Below are 16221 nucleotides of genomic sequence, written 5' to 3'. Positions count from 1 at the left end.
GCGACATATTCTTGTAAATATGTTGCAGTCCTGTGCTCTGAAAGTGCCGCAGCGTGGTGCAGCCAAAGGGCTGGCGGTGCCACAATGCAGCACTTTCTTGTAGATCTGCCCCTAAGTTTGTACTCGGGTTCTAACCCGCAGGTGAGGTAGCCCTTTCGGTAGGAAGTCTGAATGTGTCAAAACTCGTTACTTTCAGTGCGAAAGTGTAAGAAGCAAACCCACTCATTGGCAAAGAGCCGCCACCAATCAGAAACGTTTTATCTCCGAACAAAGTTTGGAGCATAAATCATTGAGTCCGGGCCGGTGAGGAAACCGCATAACTGGGCAATTCGTGAATCCACGACATTCTGCACTAACAGGACTTGCGGACCAGAGAGGAAACTCCCCGCCGTGTGAACTCATTGGACCAACAAAACTTCCAATAGCAAGCCTCCTATCATCCGTACTTCCTGAAACGCCTGCGATGTTGACCAAAGATTGGACAAGCCCCTTACGCTGCCGGTGCGTCACGGGACAAAAATACCATTGGTGTGAGCTCAGCTTCCTGTGACTCTGGGTAAATCACTTGTTCCCCCCTTCCCCCCATGCCTACCAAAAAGGACGGTGTCCTTCTGTGACGTAACAGGTGCCTGTGTAAAGCGCTCTGATGCCTTCGGGTCGAGTTCGCGCTATATAAAACTGCAAAAATGAAGGAACCGTTCATAGCCAGAAAGTAAACTGCCAAACTCTTCTGCTCATTGGACCAGGGCAACGTCCAATGTCCGTCCTCGATATCTTTCATCTCACATTGAACACAGCCATGGAGAGGACCGGAGAGGAGACCATGCACACTCGTTCTCATTGGTTGGCTGTCCTCTAGTCATTATTCATGGATTCACTGTAATGTTCGCAGGGATCATGCACTGGGGCGATAACTTCCGTTATTATTTCTTCCGGAGCGAACGTTACGTTTCCAACTCCCTGTCAGTCACAAGAAATGAGCTCTCCCATTCGCTGACCCTGCAGACCCGGAAGCGATGCAGAATCACACACGGATATTCTGAAGATGACCTGCGGGTGGCAGGTAAAGTGTGGAGTTAGAGACTGGATCTGGCAGGATGCCGACGCTTTTCAGTTTTAGCCAAATATTTGTTATCCCACGATGGGATTTCTTATTGTCAACAAAGGTAACACTTAAAAATAATAATTGAAGGACAGTCTCGTTTTATGGGACATAATATATGAAACTACTGGAATTGTTTATGTGTACGTGCTCAGTAACTCTTTGGGAATCTGTTTTCGGAGGAGAGCGGTGGTTTTTGTAGGCTATTGTTCCTTCTCCGCCTCAAAGAATGCAGCTCCCTATCATTCGTTGGTTCTTTTCTGCACCTTTGCAGACTAGACTGAAGGAATTAACAAGCATTGGCATAGCCAATAGGTCTCGCCTTTGGGACCTTATAAGTGTTTAGCCATGCAACAGTTGATGTTGTTGCACCAAGGATATTGTGGTGGATAACTAAACACTTATAAGGTCCCAAATGCGAGACCTAATGGCTATGTCAATGCTTTTTTTTACTTCATACAAACATTTGGCCTACGTGTTAGTCCATTTGTCTCAAATTCTGTTTTGTACTTCCTGGTAGCCTGGTATTGGAAGTTCTGCTTTCCCCACCCATATGCAGATATTCTGCACTGAAAAGCCAACAAAAAGAATGAGGGAAATATGTGCCTCTGAGACTGGCCAATCTTGAGGTCCTATACTTGAACCAATCAGTTGGACTTTTAACCAAGCACACTTTGCATGCGTGGGCATCTATCTGCTAATTGCAAGGTAACTAACAAAAAAAAATCAAATCTTATAATGCAAGTCTTCTGACTAAGAACCAACACTGACTGGCGTCTCATAGGTGACATGGTCTATGAGCATTGTGTTTGTTCGGTTTTGTAATGCTGATGGAAATCGTATGTTGCATATACATGAAAGTGGTTTATAAACGGACACTTTAAAAATCATCACAAGCTCTTACACAGACATGACCCGCAAAAATAATTTTAGTGTGGGTAAAAGTATCGCATTAGTGGTACCTAAACACATGAGTGAAGTAAGTTATTCACTACTGTGTAAACAAACACTACCAGCATGCAGAAAACAACAAAACGTCAAAGAAATGATAGTATAAAAACGTTGTAAAAGTAGTTCACTGTGGCGCCTCATTTTGGCATTCTACAACATTTACCTATTCCGTACTTCTCCAGACTCCCTTACACAGCTTGAAGGTCAACATGGGTTGTATTAAGCAAAGTAAAAGAGCAGAAAGAGTTGGCTGCATTTTCATGGTTTCTTAAAAACAGACCTGTGGACATTGAGTTTAGTTCTTTATAAACATTACCTGCTTTGAAACAAGCTGTGGGCCGCTGAACTAGTACAAGGTTTATGCCTGTTACGCAAGTGTGGTTCATTTATTATGATCAATAGAGACACAGAAGGCCTTGTTACTCCCCAGCTGAAGAAAAACACACCTTTCCTACAAATATGGCATAGCTCTTCTGGCATTTGGGTGCAGACAGGAAACCTCGAAAGGAGAGAGTGGGAGTGAGAGAGCGGAAGGGTGAAGGGGCGGGTGAGGAGCCAGTGAAGGGAGATAGATTGGAGAGGTAAAAAACAGTGACAAATGAAATAAAAAGACTGGAAAGATAGATGAGAAACTGTAGAGAGGCATATTAAAGTACGCTACAGCGCGTTTTTAAAATACCATGGATGCTGCACAACCCATGAGCGATAAGGTGAAGGCAGATGGGACAATAATGCAGTCCCGTGATGCTGAAATGCACACTGACAGCATGTAGGGCCCTGATACAATGGGGGAGTTGGCTCTTCAGCTATTCTAGGTGGTAATGCTCACGTGGGGGAGGAGGGAAAAGTGTCGCATTTCGTCAACTTTCTGCTGCTTTTTGCAGGGGTTGTCGCACTGTTTTTCCTCCTACTAAAATTAAGTGGAGTGTACTGGGGCGAACAGCATTTCGTGAGAATTACAAAATATCTTGCTCGGTGCTTTGGGCATGCGCTGGTCGGTGTGTAGGTGCGGTGCTGGGTTTCTGCAGAGGAGTGATGCGCTGCTGAATTGAGTGGTGGGGGAGAGAGTTGGGATTGGGAGGGCTGGGGGAGCAGTAGCCTCGCACGCCTCTCAGGTCAGCTGCCCAGGCAATTTAAAAAAAAAAATCTAGAATCCCACATGTTAAAATCAAACTTGGCAAGTGCATGCACTGCCTAAGCTCACTTGGGACGAACAGCATTTCGTGAGAATTACAAAATATCTTGCTCGGGTATTTGTAAAACGGAGGCCCGCTCCAGGGGCACTTATTGTAATGCGGCCCCTGGTCCTTACTCCGCTGGCACGAGCCGGTATATCTCTAGTTTTTATTCACTGTTTCCCGTTACTCGCAGCTTGAGGAGGCTGCGAAGCTTTGAACCTGAGCCCAATACCAGGCTGCCAGTGCTGCCCTGAAGGCGATGTATTCTAAGGTTGTCACAAGTAAAGCTCGTTGGCTGTACAGTCACTGCGAGGGGGCATCCCATCATGGGCAGTTATTCATTGCTGAGCACTTTGTTTTCTGAGGCTGTACATTGAATTTTTGCTGCGGTGTGGGGTGACAGCTTTGAGCAACACCCATCTGTCTGATGCCCAAGTGACCCCACCAGTGCTCTGGACTCACATGAATCATTCCAAGCAGAGCCTTTGCTGTCTCCTGCCCTGTGCACTGGGCGCCACGTTGTTTATGGAGCGAGCAGTGTGACAGGCTGTGAAAGACTGTTTCTTCGATGTACTTGAGCGTGCGTGTGAGCCCTGCGCATTGATGGTGGCCTGGCCCCTGTCAGAAGAGCTACATACCCGCGGTACCTCTGCACGCCGGGGGCTGGTTTAAGATCTCTGTGCAGGCATGCGCCTGTTCCTGGCAGAGAGAGCGTCAGGGGTCAGGCAAGAAATGGCGCAGGACGGCTGAATACCAAAGACAACAAGCATTGGCCGCGCGGCAGTAAAAGTAATGCCGCGCGCCCGTAAAAGCGAAAGTCATTGCGATCGCTCTGAAAGCCAAAGTGATCGCGATGACGCACTAAAGCACGAGTTTTCAAAGTGCTGCTGAAGGCTAGCCGTTCGCGTGTGAACGCAAGCGCTAGGCCAGCCAGCAGCACTTTGAAAACTCACCTCCAAAATGTCTCTCCGAGCCAGCGCATGTGCTGGGCTCAGCGAGACCTAAAAACGTGCCTGCAAAGTGTATGCAAAAGCGAGCCGCTCCAGTGATTGAATCCGATTTGCATGAGCACGGATTCCATGGAGTTTCTGCTTTTGTACCGTACGAACACGTTGATGAACTGAATTGGAGTATTGTTTTTCAGTCCGTTGAATTGAAATCTGAAAAGACGCCCCGTGCTTCATTTGAGCGAGTGAAAAAACAAAATCCTGTGCATGTTTACATGCACCAACTGTTCTGCAATCCTCGAAACCTTGCAAAGAAAATGATGCAATTTCATTTTTTTTCGATGCATGATTCTCTAAGCCTAAAAAAACAACTCTGTTGGTACTACCGCTGCAGAACAAACTGTTGCAAACAGCATACATTGCAACATTTTAGAAGAAGAAGGTGGTAGAACTTGTATTGCAGTCTGCATAGGGTCATTGGCATGTATGGGACTTGCAAGTGTGCTGCTGCCGGATTGGATGTGAGAAATGCAAATATATGTTTTTTCCTTACCTGTCAAGACCACTGAGAAAGCGCTATGGCAGGCAGAGAGAGCGTGACAAGAATGTGGTGCACTTGCCTGCAAGAGCATGTTACTGTCCGTGTATAATCTGAGTTTTTCAAGACCAGTGCCTGCCGTCAGAAGCTCGCAGAGGAATCGGGTTTTTGCATGCAGGAATCAGGAGGCGGGAGACTAGACTTAAAATTGTTAGTCTCCCACCTGATTTGGGAGGGTTGGCATGAATGAAACCAATCAAGTTCTTCTGAAGCCATGCAGCATATGTAGTACTGTAACCAGAGGAGGTAACTCTGTGGGGGCCACAAGACCTCTTTGTAAATTAATTGAGGCCATTGAGGTATCTGCCAGGATCATTTATCCACAACCTAGGCGCTACCATTATAAACCTCTGATGAAGGAACTTTACTGGCTTCTAGTGGAGCAGCAATCCATGTTCAAAATAGGTTGTATCATTAGGTCTCGCCTAGGCAGCTTGCATGTGCTGTCTCTCCGAGACTTCAAGTAATCTGTATCGGGGTGAAACTCCCGGGTAATTTCTCCTGCCGCTTGCCATTTGTTAACTGTGGCATTGCTCTTCTTAGCAGGCTTATGGTTGGCTGTGGATGCAATAAGTCACTTCAGTTTTTTCCAGAAGCAGCACCGCCTAACCATGTTTCTGCATTGCTAATCAGCTGCAGTGTTCCTGGTTGTAATGCCAAGGTTTACTGCTGATGGTGCGGGCGGACTGGTATTACTGCCCCTTCTGGAAACGTCTGTGGCACCTCCGGTTGATCTGTGGGTTGATGGGTAAGCTCAATCTTTCAAAATCAGCTGCAGGCATGTGTAGCAGTCTGGTAGCCTAAATGTCATTTATCCTTGATACAATTGGCCCGGCATGTGGTCGGGTTAGCTCCTAGCATGATAACAACGAATCCTGCTAAGATAATAATTGTTACCATAATGTGCTTGTGTTTTAACTCACTGTGATGTTATTGGCAGAAAGAATAGTCCAGGAGATCCGTAAATAATGCCCCTGCATACCATGGTCACTACTGCATGACGGCAGAAGATTCTAGTTCAGAATATATGAGTAGTAGGCAGCCCTCTCTTTCAAAATGTAAGAATGCCACCTCTGGAGTGAACCACACGCTGCACCGCTCCACACGCAGGCCAATCCGTCCAATAGACCTGCAGGGGTTTTACTCCTCAGCTTCACTGTTTCACTTCAAATATAATCATATAGTGGGGTTGTGCTGGGTGTGACCTGCTTCCACCAACCATCTGAAGGCACTTGAAGTGGAGACATGTTTAATGTCGGTGGATGTGGTCAGAGTAACAAGACCACACTGAACACACTGCAGACCAACAGTCACAGCATACTGGACACACCGTGGAAGAAGAGACACAGCAAGAGACTTAGATACATATTAAGTTGGGAAATATAGTGTTCCGGTCACATGGACTAATCTGGCGGCCTTACCCATCCTTACTACAGACACACCCCTCTCTCACTTTTCTTCATTATGTCCCTCCTTTAACACCCATTTTGAACCAATGTTACAATTTTGACAACTTTCTGTTAAAACAAAACCCACACACACGTCGGGAAGCTTAAAGTCCAACTTGTGTATAATACAAAACATCAAAGAAGTACAGTAAAAGATAAAAGATAATTAGCAACCATATTCAGCTTAACAGGAAGCTGGAAACGAGAATAAAACAACCACCATAGTTGATTAAATTGTTTCTACATTCAGGATTATGTATGAAGTTACTAAACACTACTTTTACATAGGAAGACAAAACATGTTTCCGACAATTTGTTGTCCGGCTGCTCTCCTGAACCCCCTTCAGTACCTCCTTTGACGTGGCTCTCACTGATCTCCCCATGTAATGACACCTGATCTTGAAAGCCTTATGGTGCCCTTAGTAGAGTCAGGAAATAGCCTCCAAAGCTATTCATTGTTCTGTACTATAAGCGCTCCAGATTCACCTCCAAATAATATGAACTCTACACCTTCCATTCCCCTCCCATGTATATTTTTCCAAGCCTATTTGATAAATGCTTTTTGTCCGGTGGCCATGCCGTACTCTAAAATGACTTGAGGGAATTTGGGATTATCTTTCTTACCTTTTTAGGTCGAGGGACCGTCCGGTCTGCCGAAGGCAGAACCGGAAGTCCGGAGATTTAATGATTCTTAGAGTGGCCATTTAGCCCGCCTCTCTTTTTGCTTCTCCTCCATTGGCTGGCTTCCTAAACGGAGGGCAGCTATTTGAGGAGAGAGCCGTCCCTCCAAATAGGCTCCGTCTTTTTCAGATTCGGGGGCGTGTTCCGTGCTCTTCTTTCCACTTTTTAGCCACGCCCTTTTTTAGGCGTGTTTTTCTCTCCTCCAGCCAATGGCAAGAGGAGAGAAAAGAAAAACACGCACCCGAATCTGAAACCGCCGCTGCGTTTCTCCGAGGCATTTCTGCTTCGCCTCGGAGAAAGGCAGTGGTGTGCTTGTCCTCTCCCCCTGCTCTCTGCTCCCTTGGTTTGAAGGTGCTAATGAAGCCGTGCGGTGTTGCCTTTATTGCAGTTTCCCCACTTCTTTCGAGTGCGGTCGAGTTGTGGGTGCCACGCTCTCTGCAGTCCTGCTACATGTATCGCCGTTTCCAGCCCTGCTTTCAGTGCCCACAACAAGGCGTGATTGCTTGTTTCCGCGCAAGGCCGCGCACTCTCGTCTAGATTGTGTCAGAATGCACTGAAGCATGTAGGTCTCAAAACGAATGCGTACATCCCTATACCCTGGCCCTACAATAGACATTAGGATAATTATAAAGAAGTTGTTAAAACGATCCTGTTTCCGAAGCTAGACAATAGTTGTAAAGTCCGAACATTAAATAAAGCGCTAAAATCAGAGGATGCCCTGTTCTATATAGTGCTACTAATTCTCGGTGTCATTCAGTTGCAGACGAGCTTCCACATACCTGCCTACCTCTGTCAATCCGGCTTCTACGCCAGTAGAGCGGAGGAGCGTGCCTTGTGACAGCGCTTGTCACACGGCAGCCACATGGCGCAGTGTAAGTATTAGCAGCCCGGCTCGCGCAAACGGCGCAGAAGCTCCGGTCAGACACCGCTTCTGCTCCCGTGCAGGGCGAGGCTTTCACCACCCTCATCAGAATGAGCACGTAGCTCTCACAAAAAGCCCTGCTCCCTAGTTAGAATACATACCACTGGGGAAAGCGCGTGATTATGGTAATCCGCAGGATCGACTCTCCGTACTCCCGGGCTAATGGTTAGTTGGCAGATGCCAAGAAACTGACAGATCACTTGAGGTCCACGTGCGCGCTTTTCTAACACTGGGAGCGCGCGTGCTTAAACACTTACAATGTGTAGCTGTTTAAAAGAGGTCCATCGGCAGTTCTACATTGGGCATGATTCATGAAAAATGGCTAGAACACAAGGGGTGTTGGGGGGGCACCCTCCCGTCTGTACACTCCGGGGGTCTACCTCCTACATTGTGCACTCCTCTCCGATATGCCACCGAAATCAAAGATGTGCAAATTATTCATAAATGCAATAATGGGGACACAACGTGTTACATTGAACATACTACTGAAATTCCTATTACCTATACCGTATTCCCATTAAAATATCCCAAACAATCTGCTTCTTCTGCATTTTGTGTGCCTGACGCATTGACTTGATGTTGTTACCCTGCACTGTTTCGCAACTTCACCCGTGCAATGCAACGAACTATAGGAATTGTTTGTTTGAAAGTGATGCCATGCGTGGATAGTTGGCCGGGGCAGCTGCCCTGGAGTGGCACACCGGCCGGGGAATGGCGAATGGCTCACCGTGTTTACTCTCTCTTCCCAGGCTTAGTTCCATCATGGAGGATGTCGGGCCTCAGAGGGGCACGTGGACTGGCGATGCTAAGGCGGTGCAGCAGTGCCTGACGGACATGTCTATTTCTCTAGCCAGCTCTGTATGTGTAAGTCAGTGGCTCTGTATGTGGATGTCTGTAGCTCTGAATATTTGTGTGGATAGCTCTCTATCTGTGTCTGGCTGACTCTGTATGTGTGGCTCTGTATGTATGTCTGGGGGATACACTTTGTATGTGTGTGGCTCTGTGTGGGTGGTTCTGTATGTGTGTGGGGTTGGCTCTCTCACTACGTCACTCTCTCTCCCTAACTCTCTCTCTCACTATCTCTCACTACCTCACTATCTCTCACTATACTACACTCTCTCTCACTAACTCTTTACCTCACTCTCTAACTCACTACTCAACTCTCTCTTTCTCACAGCAACACAATATCACTACCACAGTAACTATCTCTCACTATAACACACTACTTAAAAACTTCACTCTCTCTCTATCTCACTGCCTCACTCTCTATCACTACATCACTATCTATTTCTATCTCACTCTCACTACCTCACTATATCACAACACACTCTCAAAACTTCACTACATCACTCTCTCACTACCTCACAACTTCACTCTCTCTTTCTAACTCACTAATTCACTCTCTCTATCTCACTACCTCACTCTCTCTCTCTCAAATACACTAAGTCACTTACACTCACTCTTTCACTACCTCACTCTATCTCACTACTTCACTACATCACTCTCTGTTTCTATCTTAATACCTCACAACATCCCTCAGTACCTCACTCTCTCTTTCACTACCTCAGTCTTTCTCTATCTCACAACATCACTCACTGTTTCTATCTCACTACGTCAGAAAATACCTCTCACATTTACTAACTCACTCTTTCACTACCTCACTCTCTATCTACCTCACTCTCTCTCACTACATAACTCTCTATACATCACTACTCCCCTCTATATCACTACCTCACTATCTCACTACTTCTCTCTCTAAAAAGATCATTACCTCACTCTCTCACTACCTCACTACATCGCTCACTCTCTATCTCTCTACCTCACTCTTTCTATCTCACTAACTCACTTTCACTGTCTCTTTCACTACCTCTCTCTATCTCACTACATCACAACACCACTCTGCTTACATCTCACTACCTCACAACATCCCTCTCCCTCACTACATCACTGTTTCACTACCTCACTCTCTCTCACTACATAACTCTCTCTACCTCACTACTCCACTCTATCTCACTACCTCACTATCTCACAAATTCTCTCTCTCAAAACATCACTACCTCACTCTCTAGCTCACAACCTCACAACGTCACTCTCTCTCACTACCTCAATCACTCTCTATCTCACTACCTCACTCTTTCTATCTCACTAACTCACTTTCACTCTCTCTTTCACTACCTCTCTCTCTATCTCACTACATCACAACATCACTCTATGCTTATATATCACTACCTCACAACATTCCTCTCCCTCACTCTCTCTATCTCACTACCTCACTCTCTATCTACCTCACTCTCTATCTCACTACCTCACTCTCTATCTACCTCACTCTCGCTCACTACCTCACTCTCTATTTCAATACCCCACTCTCTCTCTCTCTCTCTCTCACTATCTCTCTGCTAATGCAATAGGTATCACATATGCAAAAAAAAGCTAATGCCAATAGAAATGACAATGCCATTTATTTAGGGATACAAAAATGATAAAAAAATAATGAGCAATACCAATAGCTCTACCTATAATATTGCCGAGACCATTGCATTGTAAATGCTTGTTGCAAATGCAGTGCAGTAATTGAATAAGTATCTAGAGGCAAAAGCTGATCCCAACATGTGCAACTGCTAATTACTTATGAACCACAAGGGCCCACGAGGAGCTGAAAATGGTGAATTGGCATTTTGATTTAAATTGAAAAATATCCATACCTGACATGGCCGAGTGAATTATTCAGAGCTACCAGAAGGAAGATTTGTATGTTGTAAACCAAATGTTTTGGTAGTGACATCGTTGGACATTTGGGATGTTAGTCCTGCGAGAATGAGTGAGGGCAGAAAAGGGCCTGCCTTCACATAAGGCAGGTAACGTGGATTCTTATGGGTTAACTTATTAAGAAAGTATTAATGAGTTAGATTGTGATAATTTGTTAAGTACAGAGTGTGTGTTTACGCACCTCTTGCAAGTATTCAAAACGCATAAATAAAGGCATTGTTATTTACAATGCCAATAGCTCAAACTCTTGCAAATGCGAGACCTATTGCATTGCAAATGCTTGTTTTTAAACAGGCCCCAAATACCTATCCTCTAGGATTCACAGATCCTCCCTGAAGCGCACTCTCAGATCTGCGCAAATGAATCTATTTGTGGTCCCTAGATTCAGACGTAAACGGACAGGAGGTTCACGTTTTTCCATACAAGGACCCCAATTTTGCACTTCATTGCCCATTCCCATCAGACAAGAAACAGACTACATGTGTTTCAGAAAAAAGCTGAAAGCATGGCTCTTCACCCATGCATATAGCTAGACACAGACCCTTATCACTGGTGGCCTCCTAACCCAGCACCAAGAGACCTGTTGGTGTACGTGCGCTTTATAAATCTCCCTTATCATAACCTCAAACTGCTCCTAAAATCACTCTGTCTAGCAATTGTATCACTGCACACATCTGTATATTCGTGTATAGTATGAGTTTGATTTAAGGTGTGATAAGTGTGTTTTATGAACTCCCAATACTAATCAAACAACTGAACTGTAGGAAAGTGGATTATTGTGTAGTAAATAATAATTCCTATTTGTACTCCTGAGGCACAGCCGGGAGCATTGTTTTTAAAAAGTTAGCGCTGTAATTTTATCTTGTGTGTAAAAACTTTCACTGGGAAACCTACCTTTTTCACCCAATTGCACGTAGACTGGGGGCTTCATTTCACACCCTCACCGCCTAGCAGCAGAGCTAATCGCTGCAGCGGGAAACGCCCAAGTAATTGTCGCCAGCAGCGAGTGAGCCGGTCCTGTGGCCATGCCCACTCGCTCGAGGCCACGCGCCCTCCGCCTACAAAACCGAGCCGATTGAGAGCTCTGGTTGGATTGTACTCCTGAGGCACAGCCGGGAGCATTGTTTTTAAAAAGTTAGCGCTGTAATTTTATCTTGTGTGTAAAAACTTTCACTGGGAAACCTACCTTTTTCACCCAATTGCACGTAGACTGGGGGCTTCATTTCACACCCTCACCGCCTAGCAGCAGAGCTAATCGCTGCAGCGGGAAACGCCCAAGTAATTGTCGCCAGCAGCGAGTGAGCCGGTCCTGTGGCCACGCCCACTCGCTCGAGGCCACGCCCACTCCGCCTACAAAACCGAGCCGATTGAGAGCTCTGGTTGGATTGTACTCCTGAGGCACAGCCGGGAGCATTGTTTTTTAAAAAGTTAGCGCTGTAATTTTATCTTGTGTGTAAAAACTTTCACTGGGAAACCTACCTTTTTCACCCAATTGCACGTAGACTGGGGGCTTCATTTCACACCCTCACCGCCTAGCAGCAGAGCTAATCGCTGCAGCGGGAAACGCCCAAGTAATTGTCGCCAGCAGCGAGTGAGCCGGTCCTGTGGCCACGCCCACTCGCTCGAGGCCACGCCCACTCCGCATACAAAAACATGTGCACCTCACGTACGCGCAGCGGGCGCGCCGAAGGCGCGCCTAAGGCAAGCCCGTCTGGGCCCGTCCGGGCCCTGCCGGTCCCAGGCCCAGGAACTCTGCCGGATTTGGCGCCTGGGCGTCTGGTGTACACAAGTGACATGCTTCGGGCTCTCCACCTGGAAAAAAATCAGGAATGTCGCTACATCCATGATGAAGGCAAACCGTATATCAACTGTGCACGCTGTAACCCAGTCGCCCAGACTCCGGTAAAGCCTGGACTACAGATGGGCCTTCTTAACTGCCGTTCCCTCCCCAAGCATGCGCACGAAACCAACTTGCTGATACAAGATCATGGACTGGACGTATTGTTTCTCACAAAAACCTGGCTTTCTGCCAGCTCAGATTTTGATATTGTCAATACCCTTCCCCCAGGTTATCTTATCCAAACCCTGCATAGACCTAAAGGGAGAGGAGGGGGACTGGCAATAATCCACAAAGAACACCTAGTTTGCAGAACCAGCAATGCTAACATTGAAGACTGCGAAAGTTGCCATTTCGCTCTCCAAACCTCCCCGGCACACTCCATAACAGGACTGTTGATCTATCGACCTCCGGGTACACCCGGGAAATTCATTAACGCTTTCACCGAAACGGTGGCACAACTAGCTTCTTCCGCCTCTAACTTCCTCTTAGTGGGCGACCTCAATCTCCACCTCACAGACCCCACAGATTCCATAGCACTGGACCTCTTGCATGACCTGAGGTCATTTAACATTCGGCTGGTCAATAATGGACCCACCCACGACAAGGGACATCTCCAGGACCCCGTCCTGACTAATATCGCGGACATTACTACTGGTTCCCCCCTTCCTCTTCCATGGACAGATCATTTCCTAATCCCTATCTCCTGTCATCTATTCATAGCCCCCTCCCAACCTTCCTAAACTCGGGTCACCGATCGTCGCTGGCACAAGCTTGTTCCAGAGGAATGGGCCACTACCCTTTCAAATTCCAGACCCACTCTCTCCGCCGATCCTGTCATTGCCGATGAACAGTTTAATTTCTGGGTCACATCTTCATTGGATCAACTTCTCCCCAAAACTACTACTCTTAAACATACCAAACGGGTGACCCCCGCTCCCTGGTATACTACGGAGCTTAAGTCCCTACGACAGGAATGTAAGAAAACGGAACGTTCCTAGAGGAAGGATAAGTCTAAGGAAAAAAAGGACGCGTACCACACCGCACTACAAACTTATAAAATTACCCTTCGAAAGACCAAAAGTCTATTCTTCCAAGAAAGAATAGGAAATTCCGCGTGCTCAAGCAAGGAATCTTTTACTATTCTAAAAGAACTCCTTAAAGTCCCTGACCCCGGACCCAGAAATCCACCAGACCCCAAGGCAGACGAGGAAAAATGCCATAAACTAGCTAACTTCTTCAAGGATAAGATCCAGAAAATCCTCGACTCAATTCCAACCACTAACTCGAGCGAGGAAAAAGAGATCAATAACACTCCTATTTCACCCTGTCTCACCTCTTGGGGACAAGTGACTGCCGAGGAGGTCGAAAGCACGCTTAATAACATCAAAAGCGGTTCCCCCATGGACCCCGCACCATTACGTATCCTCAAGAGAGTAGCACCCACGATCATCCCCCCCTTACCCAGCTTATCAACGCTTCGCTGCAACAGGGAGTTGTCCCCTCTAGCTGGAAGGCGGCAGTTGTCAAGGCGTTATTGAAAAAACCTTCCCTTGACCCTGCGGATTTGGCCAATTACAGACCAATTTCCCTCCTCCCAGGAACTAGTAAGGTCGCCGAAAAGCTGGTGAACAGAAAACTTTCACAATTTCTGGAAACTAATGATCGGCTGAAAAGCTCGCAGACGGGATTCCGCCCAGGGCAGGGCACCGACATCGCCCTCCTTGCGGCGGTGGAGGAGGCCAGAGCACTTCTTGACGCTGGAGGATCAGTGGCAGTGATCCTCCTCGACCTCAGTGCGGCCTTCGACACCGTCAATCACCAACTCCTTATCCACCGACTCAGGAGTGTCGGTGTAGAAGGAAAAGCACTACACTGGCTATCGTCCTTTCTGGGTCATCAGTCCTTTCAGATCTGGGAGAACAACACCCGCTCCTCCGAAATTCCCCTCCAATGTGGTGTACCTCAGGGCTCCTCCCTGAGTCCCACATTGTTTAATATCTACATGTCCCCATTGGAGGAGGTTGTCATCCCGTTCGGAGTGAGTATCGTCAGCTACGCCGACGACACTCAACTAGTGGTATCCCTATCTCACCCAAGCCAACAACCTGCGGACCTTTACAACTGTCTTACGCAGATACAAGGATGGATGAACCGGTCCTATCTGAAACTCAATGGTTCAAAGACTGACATTCTCCTCCTGGGTCAGAAGGGACTCTCCCTGTCACAGAACATCTGGCCACCCTGTTTAGGCCCGCCTCCTGACCCGAAACCCGAGGTTAAGAGCCTGGGCATTTGGCTCGAAAAAGATCTATCGTTTGCAACACAGGCAAAAAAAGTAGCCGGGACTTGCTTCGGGCTTCTCAAATCAATCCGAAAGATCTTGCCCTTACTTCCTCCTACCGCAAAAAAACTGCTGATCCAAGGCCTAATATTATCCAGGATCGACTACAGTAATTCCATCTATCTGGGCGCTCCTGAGGCAACCCTGAACAGGCTACAGAGGATCCAAAATGCGGCTGCCCGGATCCTCACCAACACTCCTGCCAGAGCCTCGGCCAAACCAGCTCTGAAGCTCCTCCATTGGCTCCCGGTTAGAGAACGAGTGAAGTTCAAAGCCCGCTGCCTGGCTCACAGACTGTTGCAAAACAAAGGTCCCCCGATCCTAGGAAAATTTATCAATCCTTATAAAGCCCCAAGATCCCTTCGATCCGATCAGGAACACCTCATCATCACTCCCAGAGTCAAGAAGGCACGCACTGGTGGAAGACGCTTCTCGGTTCATACCGCATGCCTCTGGAACGCCTTACCCCGCGACCTGAGAACAGAACCTAACTATCTGCGTTTCAGAAAGCGACTGAAAACTCACCTCTTCCCTTAACTCCTAACCTCCCCCCCCCTTGCCCCCACTACCCCCAGGTGTACTGATCTTAGCGCTGGGATACTCACGGGTGACTACGCGCTCTATAAAATTTAATAATAATAATAAAGTACGAACATATCACCCATGTGGGTTTCAAGGCTCTGGGGGCCATTGGGGAGATTAAGTGACCTATTGCCCAGGCTCACATGATGCTGAGCTGTCGCTGGGGATCGAACCGTGAGCCCCGCACTCCGGAGTCAGCCAGTCTGGCTGCTCTGCTACACCTCTGTGCAGGCTGGTTAGATTTCACTATGCAATACTCTCTCAAAACCCAAAATAGGTTCTTTGGATTCCCACTAATAAATCCCTAGCTCAGTACTGGTACTGTGGCACAGAGCAGTTAAGCATTTCAGAGTACCAACACGGACGATAAATAATTGACATGACTAAAAATAAATCCTACACCAATTTATAAACATAAAGTAGATATTTATATAAATTTAGACCTAAACAAACACAATCTGGTCAGTATAACTGGAGTTATGTAGTTTCGAATGAAAAATAATTCAGTACTGCAAAACTTTAACATGGTGGTCAGTGGAGATAAACACTAGTGACAATCAGTCACTTACCGGTCGAGTCTAGTGGAAACCACTAGTGGGTAAGGTGATGTGTGTCCCAGGACCAGGCCACTACATTCATTTCGATTTTACCTGGTTCGGAGGGCCCAGGTGCAAAGTTGTTCTGGCTGTCCCTGGTGATGAAGCAGGTGGCACGGGGGAACTGGTATTACCGCTTAGGCGGTGCGGGGGACAAACGGATGCAAACGCTCAACAGGGCCACTGAGGTGGCGGTTTGAAGATGCTGCAGGGTTCCCTCAAGACATAGCATAGAACAAAGTTAGCGGTAGGAGGACTGGCCACCAACA

At 47.1% G+C, this 16221-nt stretch overlaps 1 protein-coding gene across 13 annotated transcripts in view; it reads left to right on the top strand.

Moving 5' to 3' along the window:
- The first annotated feature begins 895 nt into the window (after positions 1 to 895).
- The window catches only part of LOC146869509 (stAR-related lipid transfer protein 3-like), a 128605-nt gene continuing 113279 nt past the window's right edge, over positions 896 to 16221 (top strand). For 3 of the 13 annotated variants that reach the window (XM_085603431.1, XM_085603422.1, XM_085603414.1), the window contains exons 1-2: positions 1020 to 1166; positions 8577 to 8691. The gene's annotated coding sequence lies outside the window, so the exon portion shown is untranslated. Of the gene's footprint in view, positions 1167 to 5401; positions 5525 to 8576; positions 8692 to 16221 lie in introns of those variants that run through there. The other 10 variants (XM_085603312.1, XM_085603323.1, XM_085603354.1 and 7 more) reach the window with 7 other exon arrangements.

This window comes from Triturus cristatus, chromosome 1_1, assembly GCF_964204655.1.
Source record: "Triturus cristatus chromosome 1_1, aTriCri1.1, whole genome shotgun sequence".
In the NCBI taxonomy this organism is placed as follows: domain Eukaryota; kingdom Metazoa; phylum Chordata; class Amphibia; order Caudata; family Salamandridae; genus Triturus; species Triturus cristatus.
The sequence above is the reverse complement of the archived record's forward strand: the minus strand, read 5'-3'. Positions and strand labels throughout refer to the sequence as shown.